General features: G+C 33.5%; 1 protein-coding gene and 1 pseudogene across 6 annotated transcripts in view; both read right to left on the minus strand.

Moving 5' to 3' along the window:
- DLC1 (DLC1 Rho GTPase activating protein) overlaps positions 1-13,125 on the minus strand; it is a 352,000-nt gene that overhangs the window by 304,147 nt on the left and 34,728 nt on the right. The gene's annotated exons all lie outside the window — the stretch shown is intronic.
- Positions 6,211-9,682, minus strand: LOC120589079 (rho-related GTP-binding protein RhoQ-like; annotated as a pseudogene).

A 13,125-nucleotide genomic window follows, 5' to 3' on the forward strand; every position in this document is an offset into this window, starting at 1 on the left:
AATTGAAAGAGATAAACTAAAGTAAAAGAAAGAGAAAAATAAAATTTGGATACAATAAAAAGTTTTTTCAAAGTCAAGAAAGACTCTAAGGTTAAAAGTGAGTAAAAATTGGAGGCTCATTGATGTGAGCTGAGGCCTTGGGGCAACTTGTAGAGTTGGTGCTGAAAGACAGAGAAAAAAAGCTTCCTAAAGCCCTGAGCGTCTTAGGAAGAGAGGACTTTATCTTCCTATTCTAGAGGTCTAGATGTGACGAAATGCACAAGGTCAGATATAATCTAGACTCAGAGAAGTGAAAAAGCAACACATACAAACAAAGACAATAGACACTCTTTTTTTCTTAATGCAGTTATACATCATATTTACCAAGTGTTACTTAGAGTTCTGTCATCCTTGCTTTGAGCAGTTTACAATTTAATTAGGGAAAATCGATCTCAAACACAACAATTTAAAACAGGACAATAAAAATCCCTCTAAATCTTTTTGGTTAAAGCACATTCACATTTTTTTTAATCACATTTAAGCATTTTCTATATTGTATATTAATACATCAATTTAAATATCAAACATTATCCCAGATATGTAAATTATAAAGCATATTACAATGATCCTAAGTGAATCTATATCTCACCCTAGAACTACCAATGATTTAAATTGACTTATATGCTCCTCTCCTATCTCATCCTCGTCTCTCTCACTTTGCTATTTTTCTGTTTTATTCCTTTGCTTCTAAAAAATATAGGTTTTAAATTGAATACATGTGTGCCTAAATAAGATATTTAGTTCTCTTTTTGAACTCTATAAAAATACTGAATTCTACGTAGCTTCCTGAAACTTGCCTCTCTTATTCCCTGCAATGTTATTTTACAAACGTCTAGTGTTGTGGGTTGGAGTGCTTAATTTATTTTATATCTATATAATATGTCATTATTTGACATACTACAATATATTTATCCATTTACTTATTAATGGACATTTGGATTATTTTTAGGTTTTTTTTGCTATTATGGACATTAATGTAATGCATATTTCTGTATAAATTTTTTGGAAGACAAATGCAAGATTGTTTCTAAGGATATATATATATATGTACGTGTGTGTGTATATATATACACATATATAAAATAATAAATATCACTTCTATATATATGTATATGTATATATGTGTATATATATAAAAGTGATATTTATTATTTTTAGAGTATGTACACATTAATATTAAGATATAATGCCAAATCATTTTCTAAAATTGTTTATCAATTATATTGGTATCCTGAATATATAGGAGCTTCTGTTGATCCTAACCAACTCTGATACTTGGTACCTTAAACTTTTATTTATTCATTCACTCATTCATTCATTCATTCATTTATTTATTTAAATTACTTTCAAGTATACAGTACATTGGTTAGACATCTATATAGTTCATAAAACGATCTCTCAATTGCTCTCTCCCCTAGCTCTCCACCTAGCCATTATATTAATGCTAACTGCATTCCCTATGCCATGCTCTCCATCCCCATGACCAACTATCAACTACTAATTTCTACTTCTTTAATCCTTCGCCCATTCTTCAGTCTCCCAAACTTCCTCCCTTCTGTCCATCACCAAATTGACTACTATATTTATGAGTCTGTTTTTTTATTAGTTTGTCCTTTTTGTTTCTTAGATTGTGCATATAAGTGAAGTCATACGGTATTTATCTTTCTCTGTCTGACTTATTTCACTCAGCATAATAACCTCTAGGTCCATCCATGTCATTGCAAATGGTAGGATTTCATTTTTTTAATCGCTGAGTAATTTCTTTATCCAATTGTCTACTGATGGTTGCTTCCATATCTTGGGTATTGTAAATAGTGCTGCAGTGAACATAGGGGTACATAGATCTTTTTGAATTAGTATTTTGGTTTTCTTTGGATAAATACCCAGAAGTAGAATTGCTGAGTCATAAGGCAGAATTATTTTTAGTTTTTTGAGGAAACTCCATACTGTTTTCCCAAGTGGCTTGACCCACTAACAGTACACGAGGATTCTCTTTTCTCTGCATCCTCACCAACTCTTGTTCTTTCTTGATTTATTGGCCATTCTAATCAGGGTGAGGTGATATCTTATTGTGGTTTTAATTTGCATTTCTTTAATGATTAGTGACCTTGAGCATCTTTTCATATGTCTATTAATAATCTGTATGTCTTCTGGAGAAATGTCTATTCAGGTCCTTTGCCCATTTTTAAATTGGATCGTTATTTTTGATGTTAAGTGCATGAATTCTTTGTAAATTTTGGATATTAATCCTTTAGCAGATGTATTATTGGCAAATATCTCCTACCATTCAGTAGATTGTCTTTCTGTTTTATGAATGGTTGCCTTTTTAAAACTTTTTAGCTTGCTGTAGTCCCATTTATTTTTTCTTTTGTTTTCTTTTCCCAAGGCCACATGTCATAAAAAATATTACTAAGAGCCATGTCAGAGAGTTTATAGCCTCTGTTTTCTTCTAGGAGTTTTATGGTTTTAGATCTTACATTTAAGTCTTTAATCCATTTTGAGTTTATTTTTGTATGTGCTGTAAGAAGGTGGTTGTTTCATTTTTTTGCATGTATGTGTCCAGTTTTCCCAACACCATTTATTGAATAGACTGTCTTTACCCCATTGTATATTGTTTCCTACTTTGCCATAGGTTAATTGACTATACAGGCATTTTTTTTCTGGGCTCTCTATTCTATTCCATTGATCTATATGTTTGTTCTTATGCCAATATCATGCTATTTTGATTACTATCGCCTTGTAGTACAGTTTAATATCAAGTTATATGATACCTTCAACTTCATTCTTCTTTCTCGAGATTGCTGTGGCTATTTGGGGTCTTTTGTGGCTCTGTATAAATTTTGGCATTATTTGTTCAAGTTCTTTGAAAAGTGCCATTGGTATTTTAATAAGGATGGCATTGAATCTGTAGATTGCTTTGAGTGGTATGGACATTTTAACAATGTCACTTCTTCCTATCCATGAGCACAGCATTTGCTTTCATTTATTTGTATCTTCTTCAGTTTCTTTCTTAAATATCTTATAATTTTCTGAGTACAAGTCTTTTACGTTTTTGGTTAAATTTATTCTTAGGTATTTTTTTGATGCAATTGTAAATGGAATTGTTTTCTTAATTTGTCTTTCTGATAATTCATTATTGATGTATAGAAATGCAACTGATTTATGAATATTAATTTTGTATCTTGCTACATTACTGAATTCATTTATCAATTCTAATACTTTTTTGGTGGAATATTTAGGGTTATTTATTTATTTGTATATATATATATACTATGTCATCTGCAAATAATGACAATTTTATTTTTCTTTTCAATTTGGATGTCTTTTTGTGTGTGTGTGATCGCTGCGGCTAGGACTTCCAGAGTGTTTCTTTATCTCTTGAGTTATTAGGGTGAATATGTTTTAATGTCTACATGTATGAGAATTTCTATTATTAAATTCTAACTTAATGTCTAACTTAATTGAATTGTGGTTTGAGTATGTGGTCTCTGTAATAGGAATTTTTTAAAATTTGTTAAGATATACTTCATGGTTATAATATCAATTTTCAAAATGATTCATGTGTGATTGAGAACAGTATATATGTTCTAATTATTGTGTTTGAGAGTTCTGTATGTATATCAGATTAAGTTTGATGATTGTGTTGTTTAAATTGTTTATTTCTTTAAATTTTTACTTGTATTCTCAATGTTTAAGAGATCTTATAGCTTCCTATCAAAATTATAGATTTTTCAAAATTTCTATCTAGTTATGTTAATGTTTTCTTTATACACTTTTATTCTATTTTATTTGTTGCATAATTGAAGAATGAAATTATTATAGTTCATGGTGAATTGAAACTTTATCAATATGGCGACTTTTTTTGGTGATTTTAATAATTTCTTTGTCTTAAATATCTTTATTTCATTTATATTTACCTTTTATCTTTTTCTTTGCCTTGTAAACCTTCCAAGTCCTTATGCTTTATGTATCTTTTTAAACAGCATTTGTCTGGACTTTTTTTAATATAATAAACTTTTAATTGATTATTAAAATCCATTTATATTTATTGTGATTATTAATATAGTTGGATTTTGTTATACCATGTTAACCTTTTTCTATTTTATTTATCCCATTTTTAATATTTTTTTATTTGGGTATTGGTTGACTTTTTATTTGTTTGTATCCCATTTCATTCTCTGCAATGTAATGTATTCACTTTATTTCTATTCCTTTAATGATTATCCTTAAAATTTTGGCGTTTATTTTGAGGATGGTAAATTTACATTATAAAATCTAAAGTTAAAAAAGTCTTAATTCGATCCCCATTATCTTGAAAGGTACAGTAAACTTTGACCTTTTTATCTCTGTTACCCCTCTTCTGAGTTACCTTCAGTCTTAGTTGTTGCCTTCTCTGTTTTATAATTGGTGATTGGGTCTCATTGCTTCATCCTAATGTGGGAACTCCGAGGACCTAAATTAGGGATTAGAGACACTTTTTGCCAAAGGGGTGTTGCTTACGTCAGTAGCTAGGAGACACACTACCCAGCTCAGCTTGGGAATTCCAGGACCCTCTTCCCATTCTGCCGCTGACCCAAGACTCAGTTTCCCAGTTGCAGTTTTAATGCCAGACTTCAGGCAATTCAGTTTTCTTTTCCCACTACTCAGGTTCTTATCCAGGTTCCAGGTCTTCCTTTTTACCCTAGCTCATGTTGTTGTTCTGTATTTAGAAGAGATCTCCATTCGTGATCTTCACCTACCCCTATGAGACTAAACGGCATCTGAAAGAGTCTGTTTTTTCTAGGGAACAGTTGAACTGAAAAAGGAAGTTTCTTTCGGGCAATACTGCTATATGAGAAAGACTCCATTTCAATCATTTTAATATGACAGTAAAGTAGGAATTATTATCACACATTTACCTTGAAGAAATTTTGACATGGAAAGCTAATTTGAACGAGGTGCAATAGCAATTTAAGTAAGAGATTGCACTGTTGATTTTATTTTTCTAAATTTCAAATCCATATGCTTTTTTTTTCCCTTAAAACTATTAAAACATGCAAAATAATTATACAAAGCAGTAATACGCCAATTCTGAGGGGAGGCAGAAGAAGGGTGGGATCAGAGTTTTTGTTCTCTTGCAGAAGCAATTGTTGTTTTTCAAGAATATGGTAGAATTCAGTTATACATGTACTACTTCCCTTATTTTCCTAGTACTTACCTACCCCTGCCCACTATCATTTCCCATGAGTCAGATCATTCTCAGCTTTGCTACCATTTATTTAACTTTCTCTGTTTCACAATCTAATATGTGGTGGGATCTAGGAATCAAACTAAATCTTGTTACTTTTTAGAATACATTCTGCTATACTTTTTATTTTTAATAAATTTTGTGCAGCAACATAGTTTTCTAGGAGAAAGAACTGAAAAGTGATTATAGTCTGAATAGTAGCACTGCTTTTTAGATTTTCATAGGCCCACTTTTTTTTCAATGTTTTACATAGATACTAACCTATGCAATTATTTTATTTGTAATCCCATGTATTAAGATGGAACACTGTTAAAGTAATAATCATTTATAAAACAACAATAAACCAGTATTTAATTTGGTACTTACCTTAATAATTAAGAATCAAATGGAAACAATGTCTGAAGTAACTAAGATAATTCACAATTAAAACCATTACTTCAGGCTCCACTTATTGGAAATGTAATCATTCAAAATGGGCTAATTTAAAATGTACCTTTAGAGATAGAATGAGGGTATAAGTTAGCAAAGTATAAAATAAGATTTCAGGGAGCCTCTAAAATTACTTTTAAGAACTTCAGAGCTGATTATCTATATGCAAAAAATATATTAACTAATTTTAATTAAGTTCATTTATACATGGCCTTATTTTAAAACAATGTTATTTGCATTCACTAGGAACATTCATGTCAGTAAGATATTTTTGAGTATTTTATTTCCCAAATATTTCACTACTTCAAATTAGTTGTTCAAGTGACTAGTCTAAATTTCTATTGAAACCTAAGCCTTTAATGAAAATGTGCTTTTGAAAATAAGACAATTTCTACAATCTGTTTATAAATAGAAAACAACCCTTTGGTTGTTAGTTAAAGTGGAAAGGATTTTGTAAAAACAAAACAAAACAAAACAAAACAAAACTAAAGAACCAAAGCAATGAAAGGCTCTTCATAAGCAGCATCAAGGTCAGTAGAGTACCTAAGGTACCTCAGGTCCAGGTGAGACAATCACCTTGCTTAGAGTTCTAATAACCCAATCTACAGTAATTTTATCATCTTAAGAATGTGAAACTGAAAAGGTAATGTCTAGCCATGATTTTTGTGAATAAGAAAGAAGAGAATCATAAGAGTTGATGAATGGGAGAAATACTGGAGATCATCTGTGCTACTTCCCCATATTTATAGATGAAGAAACTGAGATCCAGTCATGAAACAGAGGTGACACCAGAGCTGTTTCCAGATACCTAATCCATTTCTACTAGGATAGAACAAATTCTAGATTTTAACCTCCATTGGCTACTAAACCAAGTGTGAAGAATTTCAGAGATGCAAATTTGAGAAAAAAAAATTTCATCAAATCCCCAAAGGCAAGTTAGAAATGTATATTACTTTACTATCTTAATTCCTTTATACCACATGTTGCTCAACTTAGCTAATATACTAATTGATTTATACAATTTCTTTCAACTATATCTAAAAATAGCAGATCAAAATTAAGTGAGAAATTACATAAATTTCCATTTGAGTGTACAAGGCTGTGGTACCTAATGTGAGCCACCATTTCTTGAAAGAAAGAAAACATTTCCACTGTCCTGTTCAAAGAGAAAGCTCCTGACTCGTTATCAAATAGAACTTCTACTCTTCAATGCGGAAGAGCATGCTTATGTTTTTAAAAATCTCTACAAAGTTCACATACAAGACAGTACATCTTAGATTTGTGACTGATATGAGCCTTTAAGCTGTCATTTTCAAGAATAAAAATTTAGTGTTCCATTATCCAATATGTGCAATAGATATAGCTATAATCTCGAGTCATGGAAATTAACAGGAGCTCACCAAAGACATAAAGAAATTGTAATTTAGGGAATAGCAAGAAAGTTTAAATGTAGGAAAGGCTGAAAAAAAAATCTATGGGTTCGATAATACTTCTTTGAACTGCATTATTTTGTTCACACTGAAACTCTTAACACTATTGTCTATTGCATGGCACTTAGAATAAGGCAGATCTACAGCAGACCAAACAAGGAAGCTTAATCAGGTGACAGATCCTAACATGGTTCACTTCTAACACAGTTCTACCATCTGCTTCTCCAGAGAAAGAGATATAGCTCTAGTATATCAAACAAGAATCACAGATAAACATAAAATTTTTTTTTTTTTTAAATAGGGCCTTTCCACTTAGGAACCAGTATAGACTGCTTGTGGATGAAATAAATCAACACTATTTAATTCTGGCTTGATCTAAGATTGTAAAATATAATGTGGTTGGAAAAAATGAACATTTGAAAGCTGGCAGTTTCTTTAACTTACACTCTAGGTTTTTCACTAAGTTGTAGTTTTATAACTTCTGCTATGGTTCTAATATCTGTATCTGAAAAGTGACATCAGTTGTATAATGTATATAGTTGGTTTGTTATAAATTTCATGTAACATGGTTGAATTTCAGGTCTTTTTAACACAATTTAAAGTTTCTTGAAGTTTGGTCAGCATACACACTTATTATTTCCTTTGATATACCAGCCATTGTGGACATTCAAAGTTAAAATTACCAACTGGTTCAGAGAGTTAAATTGAGTCCAAGATTATGACAAAGTCTGACCCAAAATTTTAATTTGTGATTTTAGCATGTCTCCCCTACAGTTTGTGGAGCATCAAACTAAAGCTACAGTGACCAGAAGCATTATAGCTGGATGCACATTAACTATAATGTGTACATTTTTAGTATTCATGATAAATGCAATTATGACCTTATTAGACTTTTGGCATTCTTTATGAAAGCACATTAAGTTTCAATACAGATTTACTTAGGTTACACTTGTACTTAAGTAATAATAAAAATTCGTTCCTTAAAAGAAAAAAAAACTGTTCTTTTCGATCTCATACATTCTGTCCTCAGGCATAGCCCATCTCCTGTATGATTGGAGTGACCTTTGGCTACGTGGCTGGCCTTGTTATTTCACCGCTCTGGATATACTGGAAGAGAAAACAACTTACACACAAGAACAATTAATTGGAACAAAGGGAGAAAGTATTTCTTTTCTCGGATTCCATAAAGACTGAAGAAATGTGTATGGTCTAAGCCTGTCCGTTCTACTTACTGCTTTTTATGTAGTTACAACATGATGCAATTGTAGCTTCTTAAGTTGTGAAAACCTTGAGAGATTGTACCTTCTAGTTGAAATTAAGCATGCGGCTTCAGATGTTTGCTGCTTTTTGGAACTTTAAGAAACATCTTTAATGAACTTTATAGAATTTTGAGGACAGAGTTATTATTAGTATTTTTTCTTAAGAGTTTTAAACTGCTTTAGTATTTGAGTCTGGGTATAGCTATACAATTTCATACACTTTCTGAGAGGAGAGTTTTTTTGGACACTGAGGATGTTTCTCACATATTCAAACAACAGTTTATACATTGTGATCCTATTCATTTTGCGTATGTGCTTGCGCATATGTGTGTGTTTTACTGTGTGTTTCTTCGGAGTTAAAATGGCTATGATAGCGTCATCAAAAACAGTCTTCAATCCGTCTCGATTAAAGATGAACATTCCACACAGCAATACGCTCCTACCTCTTATACTAGTTTCCATTCTTGTTCCACACTTATAGGTTTTTCTTTCATATCATTCAGTCTTGCTAAAGTTTTGGGGTCATTTTGGACATCAATCCGAATTCCTAATAATAAAAAGTATACATTTGGTGTATATTCCTTGTGTGCTAGTGCCCATTCCTCTTTCACATTTTGAAATGAGGCTGGATTTACCATAGAAAAGCATATAAGGAAGACATCAGTCTCTGGCTAAGATAAAGGCCTAAGAGGATCACAATCTCCCTGTCCAGCCTGCCGTAGAGTCCCAGAAGGTACTGCTTGTCCCCTATGGTGATGTTGACTGTGTAGTGGTCAACGACAGTGGATACTACTTCTTTGGGAAGGCGATGTTGGCAAAGCTTCTGAGTAGGCACGTCATGTCCACTGCCCTGCTGACCACCACACACTTGGGCATCAGTGTGCCAGGCTTGAAAGCCATGCTGAGGCCCGCCGGCCTCTGGGCATTGTCTCCCAGGAGCCTCTGCCTCAACCCTGGGCTCAGTCCCAGCCACCTGGGGTGTCCACCGCCACTGCCACTCTGTTCAGTAGGGCTGCCCCTCTCCAGGCCCTATGCGGCAGTTCCCGGAGCGCGAGAGAAAGAAGTGGTGGGCCTGGGGCACTGTGGCCACCTCAGGTTAGCATCGCTCTCCCACCCAAACCCTGCAGCTGGGGGCCTGAGCCTTCTCCCTGGCCTGGCCTCCATGGGAGGATCTGCTAGGTCATAAGTCTATTTTTCAAAGTAGGCGGCAAAGTGTAAAAGTCCCCCTCTTTCCATTTTTGTAAGTAAAAATTAGTCTTGGAAGTTCTGAAGTCTTCCGTAAATAAAACCTTAAAAACTGAGATCAACATTGCTTTTCAAAAAAAAAAAAAAAAAAAAAAAATTTACATATTTCATTAGAATTGGGTTTCACAAGTTCACTGGTGACTTGTGCTGTGGCCAAAATGATAGGCTTTGGAGCTCTGATTCATTGAGCATTGAATAATAGTTCTGACACTTAATTGCTCTGTGACCTGGAAGTATGTTAGTTATTTGTCAAGGCTTATGTTTTTTCATCTATCAGTTTGTACCTAATTTGTAAGCTGTTGTGATGATTACATGAGACAATGAATATTAAGAGCCAGGGTCTGGTGCTGGCACATAGTTAATGCTCAAACAAGAGGAATTATGGGTATTTGCAAAGGTAAATTATAAATAGGTTGTGTAATTTTACATATTCTAAAAGTTTTATTAAAATTTCTGTTTGCATGTTAAATTTGCAATAAGAACTGATTGGAAGATACTACTGAAATATATAACCTACATAATTTGACATGATTTTGATCCAGTAGTTAAAATTGCATATCTAGAAAAGTGAGTGATATTACTTTGCTAAAGTCTATAGAGATATTCAAATGGTCTAGCTCTTGAATTTTTGGAACAGAAAGCATAAATTGTGAAGAGAATTAAATATATAAGCAACTTCAGTTTCTATCCTCCCATATAATGATATAATAGGTTAATATTGTAGAAAAACATCCAGATAGGGCAACTTATTTTGTATAAAAAGTGGCAATTTGATTTCCCTTGATTTTTCTGTAGTATAAATAAAGCACCACCTAACAACAAATCCAGTTGTGTTCAGCCATCCATTCAACCTTATTTTTTTTTTCCTGCAGTGAACAAAGTTACTTCCTCTTGTGGAAGAATTTAATAAAACATTTGAATAAAATAATCCTTTGATACAGCTGAAAAAGAGGAAAGCACATTTGTCTTATCTGACTACATAACTTAAAAGCAATTTAAAAAAAGGAATTTATTACCCAAGGGATTTTTATTTTTATTTTATTATTTGAGCATAATATGGTAGGTAACTATTCTAATGGCCATTGAAAATAAAGAATGCCTTTCAGCAAAGTCCCCGGAATGCTCCCAGGCAGATCCTCTTGACCCCTTCCACTCCCACCCTTCTACCGCACCCTGAAGGCACTCCTGACCTCACTGGGTGACATCAGCCTGGGGCCCTTCCCCAGGAGAAGGTCTCAGGGCTGAGAGGCAGTCATGGAGCTCTCCTACTCTGGGGACCACAAAAATCCCATAAGTTTCTTAGCTAACACCCTTTAAAAGATTGAGGCCTGTGGAAAACCTACGCACGGAAAGTCTGCTTCTATTTCAGTTGTGTATCAGTTAAGATGGAAAATTTTTAAAGTCCACACAGATGGTAAATAAATTTCTGCTACATGAGGCAGTTCCTGGAATAAAGCAATTTTCTCAAATAACAAGTGCCAACTTATTTTTTCAGAGGGACTTATTTTTAACTTTCCCAGGGAATGGTTGAGAGACTGGGAGCAGTATCCGTCATTTTAGGAATCTGAGTCTCCTTCCAGAAGAAACTAACGCTGTTCTCACTACAGACATACATGTACGTATACATACACATGTACATTGAATGAAGGGAGTGGTTGTCCATTTTCTTGGAGGAGTGGAATGAATGAGGGACCAAGAAGATGGAAATTTTGCAGAAACATTTATGTTTTCATTCAATGGTTAGTTTCCTATAACTTACTCTAAACAGTATAAAATTAACCCATATTCTTGCTTAGGGATTCATTAAGTATCTCGAACAAATGACTATTAATCCTTGGTATTTCTTTACACACCGTGAGACTTGGCCTGTGTCCCCAGAAGCCTTTATCATTAGTCTCTTAGGACATAGCCGAAACCCCCTAATGGTTTGCTGGGTTGGGCTTCATCAGGGAGAACCATCCCTGGGGTGCAGTTGGCAAGGAATGCTGGTGTCTAAGACAAAACTATGCCATTTACTAAATCAGAGTGATTCAAACATTTCTCCTAAAAGCAGAGATTCCCTATTCATAAGAAACACAAAACTTGACTTGTAAATAATTAAATTGTATCATAACATAACATACCGATAGTTTTAATGAGGGCATTACAGCAAATTGCTATGTACATAGCCCTTAGAAATGTATTAGCTTATTTTTTGTAAAATATTTCACTTAACACTATCAATACAATAAATATTTACTGAGTGCCTAAATACTAGTCACTGTATGAAAGAAGGAAAAAAGAAAAAAACCTGTCTTTGCCTTAAAGAGGTTATAGTTGAAGAGACAAATATGAAGGAACTAGAGAACCACTAAGAGCCAGATAGTGTGATGCTAAACATCAGGATTGGAGGATGATATGCTGACCTGATATGTCAGAAGAGATACTTCCATGGATTAAATATTTATGTCACCCCAAATTATGTTGAAGCCCTATCCCTCAATATGATGGTATTAGAAGGTATGGCCTTTGGGAGGTAATTAGGTTTAGATGAAGTTATGAGGGTAGAGCCCCTTGGTGGGATTAGTTCCCTATAATAAAAGGAAGAGCAACCAGAGTTTCCTCTTTCGATCATGTAAGGATATAGTGAGAAGACAGCTATCTCTAAGCCAGGAAGAAAGCCTTAGGCAGAATCTGATCATGTTGTCACTCTGATCTCAGACTTCTAGCCTCCAGAACTGTGAGAAAACAAATTATTGTTTAAGCCACTCATCCTGGGTATTTTGTTATAGCAGCCTGAGCAGACTAAGACGTATACTCAAAGTTCACTATGAGTAAACCATCCACATAGGTCAGGAAACAGATTTTTGGAAAAGAAGTTTTAAAGTCCTTTTTCTAGTGACTTTGCTATAACTTTTCAGTTACAATGACAACTTTGTGTATGTGACAAATTCTAATGCTTGAGAGTAAACATTGACAAACGATAATTATTACATTGAGACACAAACACAATTTACTAATAAACAAGTACGTGAGAATTAGGGAAGTGTGGAGCTGGGAGAAATATAAAGGTTTCCTAATTCAACACCCTTCCTTGAACAATGGAGAGACAAGCCTGAGGAGGGGACAGACTTGGTCTAGGTCATAGGTGTTGTGGAGCTGGGATGGGAATACTCCTCTATGAGCTAGCTCTGTGCCATCTCTATTACAACATAAGAAACAGTAACAGATTTATTGTTACTGTTCTGTAGTATGTATGTAAAATTTGTCAGTCTGTTTTTCTGAGAATAAAATGCCTCTGAGATTAATCCCCTCAAATTTTTTCTCTTGGTTTTCTTTTATTTGGTCACTTGCGATTTTATATCAAATTAAAATGCAGGTGTTAATGATCAAATGAGAACATACTTTGATAGTGACATAATTATAATGAAATTTTTTTATAGACAAAGAACAAAACTATAATTTTAGTTTGAAAAGTAGTAAATTTCTAAGTATTTGTAGCTGGTTATTTTTTTTT

Source organism: Pteropus medius, unplaced genomic scaffold (assembly GCF_902729225.1).
Source record: "Pteropus medius unplaced genomic scaffold, Ma_sr-lr_union100, whole genome shotgun sequence".
NCBI lineage: Eukaryota > Metazoa > Chordata > Mammalia > Chiroptera > Pteropodidae > Pteropus > Pteropus medius.